Source organism: Sesamum indicum, linkage group LG10 (assembly GCF_026168435.1).
Source record: "Sesamum indicum cultivar Baizhima isolate 11 linkage group LG10, ASM2616843v1, whole genome shotgun sequence".
Classification (NCBI taxonomy): domain Eukaryota; kingdom Viridiplantae; phylum Streptophyta; class Magnoliopsida; order Lamiales; family Pedaliaceae; genus Sesamum; species Sesamum indicum.
In genome coordinates, this window is record NC_142666.1 from 6,797,671 (window position 1) to 6,808,855 (window position 11,185).

Here is an 11,185-nt window from a genome sequence, read left to right on the forward strand (position 1 = left end):
GTCGATTCTATGTTGCAGCAGAAATGGGTCACTAAGCTTTTAGGCTTTGGTTATGAAGTGCAATACAAGAAAGGGAATGAAAATAGGGCTGCAGATGCCTTATCCAGGGTGGAGCATGAAGAAAATGACCTTCAATCTCATGCTATATCCGCACAGATTCCTATGTGGATGCAGGAGGTGCAAGCAAGCTATGAAGGGAACACTCTGTTCCAAACTGTGGCACAAGCTAAGATCATAGACTCACAATCATTTCCTGATTACACTTATGAGGCTGGGGTGTTGAGAAGGAAAGGGAAAATATGCATTGGCAGCCATGGGGAAATTAGAGAAAAGATCCTAAAGGTGCTTCATGATTCAGCTCTTGGGGGCCATTCTGGGATTGTTGGAACCTATCAAAGGGGGAAGTTGCTGTTTTATTGGCCCACAATGAAGGCTGACATTCAAAACTGGGTAAAAGAGTGTGAGGTGTGCCAGAGATCAAAACATGAAAACTGCCCTTATCCAGGGTTGTTGCAACCATTGCCTATTCCAGACCAAGCTTGGTTATTTATATCAATGGATTTTGTGGAGGGACTTCAATTCTGAAGGCAAGGACTCAATTATGGTGATTGTGGACAGACTAACCAAGTACTCCCACTTTATTGCTATTAAACATCCCTATATAGCTGTTTCAATTGCAAAAATCTTCTTTGATAATATCTACAAACTTCATGGTTTGCCTGTGAGTATTGTGTCTGACAGGGATAAGGTGTTTACCAGCAAATTTTGGAAGGAATTATTCACATTGTCAAGGGTATCCCTGGACATGTCTAGAGCTTATCACCCCCAAAGTGATGGGCAAACAGAAAAAGTGAATCGGTGTCTTGAAAACTACTTGAGGTGCATGTGTCAACAAAAGCCAAAGAAGTGGGCTCAATAGTTAACATTAGCTGAGTTTTGGTTCAATACTAATTTTCGCAACGGGCTGAAGGCTACCCCATTTCAGGAAATGTATGGTTACCCCCCTCAACAACTCAGTATTGGCCCTTACTTGCAAAGCCATCACAGTGATGTTAAAGAACTCATGCAAGAAAGGGTGAAGGTATTACAGCTACTGAAGGAAAATTTACAGCAAGCTCAACATCGTATGAAAACATACGCTGACAAGAAAAGGTCTGAGAGGGAATTTCAAGTGGGAGATGAAGTCTTCCTAAAACTGCAGCCCCACAAACAGACGTCCGTTGCACTCAAGAAGAAGATTGGTTCTAAGTACTTCCCCTCGGATAAGTTACCTGACTTTGAAGATGAAACCTTCAAAATTTATCCTGCTACTATTCTAGCTCGAAGACTGATACCAAGGAACAACGTAGGCGTTCCCCAAGTATTGATTCAATGGTCTCATTCATCTCCAGAACAAGCCACTTGGGAAGACTATCACTCTGTTGCTGCGACATTCCCAGATTTTGATCCTTGGGGACAAGGCTCAAAAAAAGCGAGAAGGAGTGTCGCACTTTTAAACCAAAATGCGACTTGTAAGGAGAGGCGTACGATTAGAATGGGGAATGAAGACCATGGGATCCAGCCGACTGAGGAAATTGGGGGTGATTTAAAAAACCCGAGTAAAGACGACGTCGTTTCAGGCGAATTAGGGCGCAATCGAGGAACGATTGAAATTGGGGATTCGTAGTTGATCACCCTCTCTTAATCGGATCACGCGTGCAACACGTGGATGACTGAGGTTTAAACGCAGTACTGAAGTTTGCCCTATTCTTTTGAGGATTTCTGCAGGTTTTCACAGCACCAATAAGAGCTCATTTTCAAGGACAAACAGCCCCTTTTTCTGATGAGATTTTATTGATGTTACCAGCTTTTGTTTCTGTCATTTTGTCTGTATTCATCAGACTTTTGTAACAAGGGAGCTGAAGTTTGTAAGGGGCATTAGGAATGAAATTTTAAGTCTATTCTCTCCTTCTCTCTCTGTGTTCATCTTCTTCAGATTCCCACCCCCCATTTCTGTGCTTGAGTTTTCTTAAAGTTTATCAGTTATGCCAGTTCATAACATAAAACTTTCAATTGTTTGAGAGGAAGTGATCTACTCATCAAGGCGATTCTATTGGTGTATGAAACAGCCGGCAACTAGCCGGGTTGTGGCCGGAATCGTAGAGAGAAGTTGCCGGCGATTTAGGGGCGGAAAAAGCAAACTTTCAGGTGGCCATGCCGGCGCGTTCGTGCTCCGATTAGACAACGCGCACCATGGTTGGATAGAACTCGACGAGGCGAGTCTGACGGTGGTGGTCGTGTCCTGAGACGCGCCGGTGAAAAATTCCGGCCGGCGACTGGTGGCGGCGCGGCAGCGCCGCCGCCTATCTATTGGTGGTGGTGGTGAGGCTGAAAGAGTGGTGAGGCTGAAAGTTTTACGGTCAAGCAGCAGTAAGATATGTTTCATTTAAGTAATATTTACTTGAAATAACAAGAGATGTAAGCAGGAATGAAGATTGTAAAATAATGGTGTAAAATTTTGAAGAATGTAAATTTAATACCATTTAGTGGCCACGGAAAATTTTGATCGTTGTTGAGGCAATCCATGAACACACGGGCATTGTTTACGCTACCCTTCCATCCAGCCATGACATATATAAACATTAGGTCAAAATCGCAAATAACCATAACATTCTATGAGATTTCACCGTGTCGTGAACGGTATGCATTTTGCATGGTCACTAGGATACTTGTTGGTATAAATGTGCCATCAATTGCGCCTACGCAATCCTAATAATAAATAAATTTGAAATGTTGTGAGAAGGAAAACTAGCGGTTTGTGGATTAAATGAATGCATTATACCTAACCTTAAAATAGGAAAAGAAGTGTCGATTGTACTGGATTCTAGGATGAATGTGATTGAAATTTGCAGGACAAATTAGTTCCGGTGCAAGAAAATTCAGCGCCCGAGAAACACGTTTCATGTACCTTGAGATGGTCTCCAATGAGTGCTAGTACCGCTCGCAGCTCGTTCTTTAACACTCGCTTAAACCAACAGTTTGTAAGAAAATGGCCACTGATTCTATAATAGAGACACGCGACCGTTGCGACTCTAATAGAACACCTCTCGCTTGTAGGAACGAGCACAAATTTTGGAATACTTCTCTCTCCATCCGTAACATATTGTAGATTCGATTTGGGTGTCCTGACATAAGCTCGCTCATCCAATCAGAGCCTTGTAGAGAAGAAATATGTTGGGGTTGTTTTGTCCGAAAATATGAAGGGCATAACACCTCATAAAGTAACATGAAGTATTTTTCCTCATCGGAAGACATATCCGAAGAATTTGTCTCTTCATCTCTATCATTAGAACAAGTGTTGCCTCTTGATCATCCATTCCTCTGTTTCTGCTCAAAGGTATTGGTGAAATACCTTTATAATGCAAATATGCATTAATTGTAACGAACTAATACTCTCTACCACTTGGGGTATATGCATCACACACTATTATTTGACAAGAAAGAGGGTTGGTGACAATAATTACATTAATTTGCCTGATGAATTGATTTTGCATATCTTTAGCCTGACCAAGTTCATGCATGGGGTTTGACTTTATTTTACCCAGCAAGTGCAGTTAGTGGTAGTTTGGCTATTAAACTTTATTTACACGAAATTATATACTTTATAAAAATAATTAAATTGTAAGAAAATGAGTTTGACGAAAATTGTCATTCTCATTAAATTGTAAGAAAATGAGTTTAATAAAATAATAAATTAATATTATTTTGCTTTATAAAAATATTTTTAACAAACTAGTCAATCTCATTAAATTATAAGAAAATGAGGTTAATAAAATTATAAATTAATATTATTTTAGTTTATAAATATAATTTTAACGAAACTGGTCAATCTCGTTAAATTGTAAGAAAATGAGTTTAAGAAAATTATAAATTAATATTATTTTAGTTTATAAAAATAATTTTAATGAAACTAGTCAATCTCGTTAAATTATAAGAAAATGAGTTTAATAAAATTATAAATTAACATTATTTTAGTTTATAAAAATAGTTTTAACAAAACTGGTCATTCTCGTTAAATTGTAAGAAAATGAGTTTAATAAAATTATAAATTAATATTATTTTAGTTTATAAAAATAATTTTAACGAAACTGTCAATCTCGTTAAATTGTAAGAAAATGAGCTTAATAAAATGATAAATTAATATTATTTTAGTTTATAAAAATAACTTTAACGAAAATTGTCATTATTAGAATATCTTATTTAAAAAATAAAACCTCAAACAAATCATTACCATGAACATTATAATCTAGTATTTAAATAAATAAATAAAAAGAACTAACATCATACAATACCATGTCTTTATTACAAGTTTATAAAAAAGAATATTTCAAATTCATGCATCCCACAAAGGAGTTTGTTTACTTTCCCAATCTCTCAACCCAAGCACGTTTGTCCTCATCACTTATCAGAAGAAACATTTGACGCCTCACCTTCAACATAAACTGATGTTGCGCTGCAAAGAATAAATCCCGCGGTAGTCCCTCCATTTTAGACAGCGTAAGCATGCAATCTTCAATATCATTGTTGGGATTTGGCCAGCTTTCGAGCTTTGGCTTCATTGCAAGCCATGATGGCATCAATGCAAGCATCAATTCGATTTGACCGATCACCTTGCCCCCCTTTTCGCTGCACTCCTCTTGTTGTTCTTGGAATTTTTCTAGCGCCGGATGAGAGTGGATTACCACTATCCATTGTAGGATAGCTTACATCAACTTCATCATCGTCATTGTTGTCGATAGGAGGCATGGCAGAGGAACGGGCAATATTACTGGTGGCTACAGATGTGGAGAACATCTCAGTACATAAATCGAAATGAGGAAGACCCTTCTTTTTTAAGCCAGACTCTCTCGGATTAGCCTGCACAATCATTCATACTTCATTCACATATGACAATAAATGTGAATATATGTTTGAAAATAAAATAAGAAATATAATACAATTACCGCGATCCATTCAGCCAAATGATCCTTACTGGCAGTCACAGTATACGTAGTTGGATCCCAACCAAAACCAGTCCGTTTGTATACCAAATCATAAAACTTACGCCAAAGAATTCGAAACCTGTTAGCCTTACCTTTAAGTTGCGCAATGGTGTATTCTGTTCTAGTACGTTCGTACAACTCAACCCCGATTTCACGCCAAATTTGCTCACTAAATGTAGATGAGATAAGGCGTCCTTTCTTGTAATGCTCATACATCAATTTAATGAACAAAAACACCTGTGGCAGATCCCACCAAGCATCGTCAATTTGTGACCTTGGCTCCAAAGACGTACCGCATGGCTCCTTCCCGTTTCGACTCATCTACCATATTATAAAGTCACAACATATGTTACTCAACATCAAAAGTATTAATAGAGTAACCAGCAAATAATCAAAAACATCTGTATCATAGGTTTCCAATCAATGCCCTCATTTCTGTATGTGGTACCATTGAACATACATAATACAGAAATTTTCTTTTAATATCATTGTATATTAAAAGAATACAAAATCAATCAATGTATTATAATATGGACCACATTTGATTGTGTTTCATTTTCCAATGATAGTTCCTTGAACTATATGCTATGAAATAATTGTCCTGATAAATTGCAAAAATAGTTTTCATTCTTATAACTATTTTTCCAGAGGAGTTTTGGAACAACAAGAGTAGTCGTGTAGAACTCAGATCAAAAGGTAAAATTCGTGGTTAATTTCTATTCCTCTTTAGTTTTGTTCCTTATCCACTTAAATGTTTGGCTTTCATTTGCATTTTTCTAAATTTTAATTACACTGAAGACTCTGGAATTATCAAAGTTTACATCCCTTTGATCAGATTAATTCTAAATTACCATATTAATCACGCTTCCGTCGAATTGTCTGACTGATCCACTTGCTTTCAATGATGAAACTAAAAAGGGTTATGAAGGATAAAATGAAACTAAAAAGATTGATAGAGTACTTGAAACTGGGGAACTTGAATGGCCTAGTGATGAAGGGGATGGGAATAAGAATGATTTAGAAAGCTTGGGAGATAGGGAAGATGATGAAACTAAAATACACCGTTTTTATAAAAAATCAACCTCCGCCGCATCTTTAGATTTGGTGGTCGGGATGAAATTAAAAAACTTAAATCTAACGTTCCTCACTTCATACTCCTTACACTGGACAACACTACTAACGACCACATCGAAAACATGGTCAATCTCTAGCCAAATTCAAGATATAGTCATCGTATGAATGCGAGTGCTATGATTCGTTAAGTCTGAGAACTAATTCCATACTATCGAGCCGGGAATTCAAGTCATACCAACCAAGCCTCCAAAGCTTTCATATGACGATTCTCGCGAGTTATTTTAGTCAACTAACAACCTTGTCATCTAACCTACTAAAATTGCATAGACGTCCCACGTCTATTACCGATGAAACAAGACATTCATCTAATTATGGCAATAATTAGTGCAAGTCACTACAGAATTTCCTATGCCCAGTCTCGACATCCTTGACTTGGAACGTTTCAAACCAATTATTGGTATCAATACTAGGGTAGAATAGTAATCATGTCAATACTCAATTTAAAGTACCTTCATTTGAAATCTTTGATTGCCAAACCCTCATCCTCTTTGTTTCCCCCCCCCCCCCCCCCCCGCCTAGTGGTGTAACAGGAGCAGTCGAAGTGCTAGCAGCAGTAGATAGTATGAACTGACTAAATTGTGTTGGAAGAGATATCAAAACCAAATGCACGAACAAGTCCTCAGAGAGGTTAGGTTTAAGTGCTCTCAATTTTGAAGAAAGATGAGATATTTCCACAATATACTCCCTGATATTGCCTTTGTTAGTGAACCTTTCCTAAATTAGGTTTGTCAAGAGTGTACCAATTTCAACTTTCTCATTCTTGACAAACTTATTCTCAATATCAGCAAGAAAATCTTTAGCTTTAGTCAATGTTCAGACATTGTGCCTCTAAATGCTTCTGGAATGGTCTTCTTAATAATCATTACGCACATATTGTTAGATTTCTCCTACTTTACTTTCTCCCTCTTTTCTTCAGAGGTACTCTTATCTATAAGTATAGGAGGGGAATCTTCCCTTAGTGCAAGGTCAAGATTCATCACCCCGAGAACTATCTCGAGATTCTCCTTCCATAATTTGAAGTTTGAGCCATTTAGCATAGGGATGAAATTGATGTTGGTAGTAATATTAGCAGGAGTCGTAGCTGAATCCATACAAGCTTACATAAGTCTTTAAATAAAATATAAAATCACAATTATAATTCAAAATAACAGTACAATAATCCTCAAGATATCGAGTACTCCATTAATATTTTATCTTTTGAAAAAATATTAACTTGTAAGTGATATCTTATTGCAGCGATTAAACACTAACGATAAGATCATGTCAAACAACAAACCTTCCTTTGGGCTGATTTATTATTCACATGCAAAATCGAATAATCATTACATGTCTACCACCATACATGTAGATAAATCTCGTCAGATGTGGACCTTCCTTTGAGCCGATCGACATTAACAAAATTTACGTACACACTTCTTCTTATATTTTTAAATGAATTAACTTCAAGAAGAGAGGTCACTTTGGTGACATGTTGCTTCAATAAATTCACATTAAAATATATACATAACCATTTCAAAACTGCTTCAAAAAAAATGATATGGTCAACAGTTGACCGTTGACCCCCAAACCGGGTCTGGATTCAGGTCTGACCCAGACCCGGATGTAACAGGCCCTAATTGTTAGATTTTAAATAAATACTTTGTAGTGAATAAAGAATCATTATCAATACTAGAACCGTTCATGCTGAATCGTTAAGAAATGCGATAATTGTAAATGCGGAAGCATACTTGAATCCATAGCTATAGGGGACTCAATTGAATTGTGTCAACACCCTTCTAGATCAACAAGGTTTCACAAAGTTTCCTTTAGTTTCCTTTCTCTCTGATCTCTATTTGATAATAGGATGTCAGAAGATATAATTTGAAGTATGTGTGTTCTGGGGACTATGACACATAAATATATAATAATAAGTATTTTAATTTCAGCCCTCACTAAAACTGAAATTACCGTTAGTCTCTACATATTAAAGGCCCACATCCTATCAGATACATTAAAACCCAAACTATTGAAACTTTATTTGATCACTTTATTGGGCATAAATTTGAACAGTCTATAATACATAATTATTTTGCATATAAGCCCAATGTTGGATTAAGGATCCAATATTATTGGATTAATAAATCCAACACCAACCCAATAGAAAATAAAATCAAGCAAACGTCTAAGGGCTTTATGATCATTCTATGTTAATTCAATTAACAAATATGACACAAGCACATAATAGAACATAGTCACATCAACCAAATAATACAAACCATGTATTAAAATATATAATAACCAATACCATATAAAAAAATATAATCATATGCTTAAATTACACGTAAAATAATGCAATTAAAAATTGGATATTAGTGCAACACATGAAAAAATAATTTTTGTTTGAAAACCTATTCCAAATTAATTTTGGCAATTTAATTCTAGGAAATTACCAATCTCAACCAAAATCAAATTCAGCTAAAACTAACAATTTTAGTAAATATGCAGAAAAACTAAAAAAATTATTTTTTTGAAAAAAATGGAGAAATCGACCCAACTGTTCGGCACGACCGACCCGTTGCGCCGGCCATATTTGTCACGACCAACTGGTGCTGCACAATTTTTTCTGAAAAATTGATTCCATTATCTTTTTTTTTCTGCATATATAAAATTAAAATAACATAAAGTCATGAATTTTCAGAAAATAATCAGAATGTTTGGTTTTGATTTTGGCCCATCTTTGAGATGGGCCAAAATAATTAGTATGTTTGGGTTGGTTGGTTTTGTAAATTTTAAATGTATTTTTGATTATTTTCAAATATTTTTAATTACTTTTTGTCTAGAAAATGACAGACATTCTGTGCGTCTTCTTCACCGCTCTTCACATCATCTTCCTCACAAATTTTTCTTCTCTTCTAACACAATTCCATGACCCACCGACTTAAATCTATACCGTTCGACTCCTCTCAACATGACGAATATTTGCATCCGATTGGATTCCATTTTTATCAACATCGCTTGAAGCCGGTAAAATCTCCTCTGCCGCGATTTCAGCTTCGATTCAACGCCATCTGAATGCCGATCGTCGTCAAACCGCCACCAATAGTTTGCTCATCGCCCGACGAATCCAATATACCCTCACCCATCCATTTTCATCAACGGTATGTGTAGATTAATGATTTCATTCTTCTTTTTTGTTTTCGTTGGCAAGTTTCGAGTGAACTCAGCCGATTTAACTAAGAAGTCATTTTATTTCGCTTATTTCTCGTAGAATGGCGACTAATGCTCCTCCACCCAACGACGTCCATGTTCAATTACGATTTGCCGATGATCTGAAAATGTGGTGTGATTGGACTTTAGTTTTGCTGAATTTTTCTCAATTTTATGTGATTTTTAGAATTGAAAGTTGATTCAATTATTGATGGCTACTGTTTCGCCATCAATATTTGCTGCCAATGCATGTGGTGCTTTCATATGATTTGTACTCTTTTGAGACATCTGTCGGCTATGAAGTTACTTTTTCTGCACTAAGTCACTTGGATGCATATACTTTCAAAAAAATTACTATTTACCCGTGAAGTGTATTGTCCTTCTCCCTCTATATAATATGTTACAACTCTTTATGCGATTTGCACTTTCGTTCTTTGCTTATTGTTAAACATTCTAAGCGTAGTATGTCGAGCTTATTCTACTAAAAGTAAAGTATTGCATTGCAGTTGTTTACACATTGTTGGTCGAGTACTCTCATCCATCTAACATTTGGCTTTACCATTGTTTTGTTATTAAGGTATATATCTTACTTTCGCTCGCTAATCGTGATCTTAAATGTTGTAGTCTTCGAATTTTTAAGAGGAACAATGCTTAATTTGGTTTTGCTTCCTATTGACGTTTGTTAGAAATGATGAATTACTTTGACTTGTTAGTTCTATGTTGTTGAATTTGCATAATCATCAAATAGTGTGTATTGTGAGGCTCATTTGATTTAATCTGTGATTAGCTGTATGTTTTTAGTTTTTTGGTTGTTAATTCAATGTAAGTAGGAATTCATTCCGCATTTTGTTTAGATTTTGTAGATTGATTATTCGTTATAACGCATCTACGATTTAGGAGTCTAGAAGATTCAATTTATTGTTGCAACAATGTATGTTATTTACCATCTCTTGATTTTCTTCTTTCAAACTACCAGTCACATCAAATCATGAATCTTAAGCTAGGAGGATTTGCTATATGGTTGACTCCAATGAAATTTGTAGGCCTTTCTCATCTGCATCCTTATATTTTTTTAAGTTTGAGTGGTGTTTTGTTTATTAGGATAAGTTGGACTTTTCTTTAAGTTTGAGTAGTGTTTTGTTTATCATGTATATGTTTGGATAAAAGATGCTCCGATGACTCGAACTTTATTGTATATCTTGGTTATACATAATACTGCATGTTCAGAAAGAGAGTCATTGATTTGAATTGCAAAATTGCTACTGCGTAAAAAAGCAAAAATCAGACCAATTATTCATTTTAGCTTTACCTTCTGCATTCAGACAGACAAACTTTCTCTCTCTACATTCAACAACTGTTGTTGCAATTGAATACATGATTTTATTGGTTTCAATCTTATAAGGCCAAACATCCCACCCCAGTTTCTTGTCTTGCATGATCTGTGGGTGAAATCTGGCCACTGGGCTTTTGAGTTCTCTGTATGGTTTTGCACTTATTTGCTTTGTTATCTGTTTCAAAGATTTTCTGGGCTAGAATTAATCTTGATGTTGTTGTTTGTTCTTGGTTGGTGTTTGGTGAGTTTTTGTTGTTCTTATAGGCTTTGATCATTGTTTTTGAGTTTTTCTTTTTGTAATTGATTAAGAGATACTTAACAGACATCAAAGGGCAGAAATCTGTGTGTGAATTGTTTTTTTGCTTTTCCTTTTGTTATGAGGTTGTTGTGTAATGGTTGAAAAACTGGTGTCAGAATTTCAGTAATGTAAGTATTCATTTCACTAATAAATATGCATAAATTGGTATTATTTCTTTGGCGTGACTTTGCAAATTTCTCGATTAATTGGTTG

General features: G+C 35.7%; 1 long non-coding RNA gene across 1 annotated transcript; it reads left to right on the plus strand.

The window, feature by feature from the left end:
• The first annotated feature begins 8,944 nt into the window (after positions 1-8,944).
• Positions 8,945-9,662, plus strand: LOC110012742 (uncharacterized). Its single transcript, XR_002287953.2, has 2 exons — positions 8,945-9,292; positions 9,403-9,662. It is a non-coding gene; the product is annotated as an uncharacterized LOC110012742 (long non-coding RNA).
• The last annotated feature ends 1,523 nt before the right edge of the window (positions 9,663-11,185 follow it).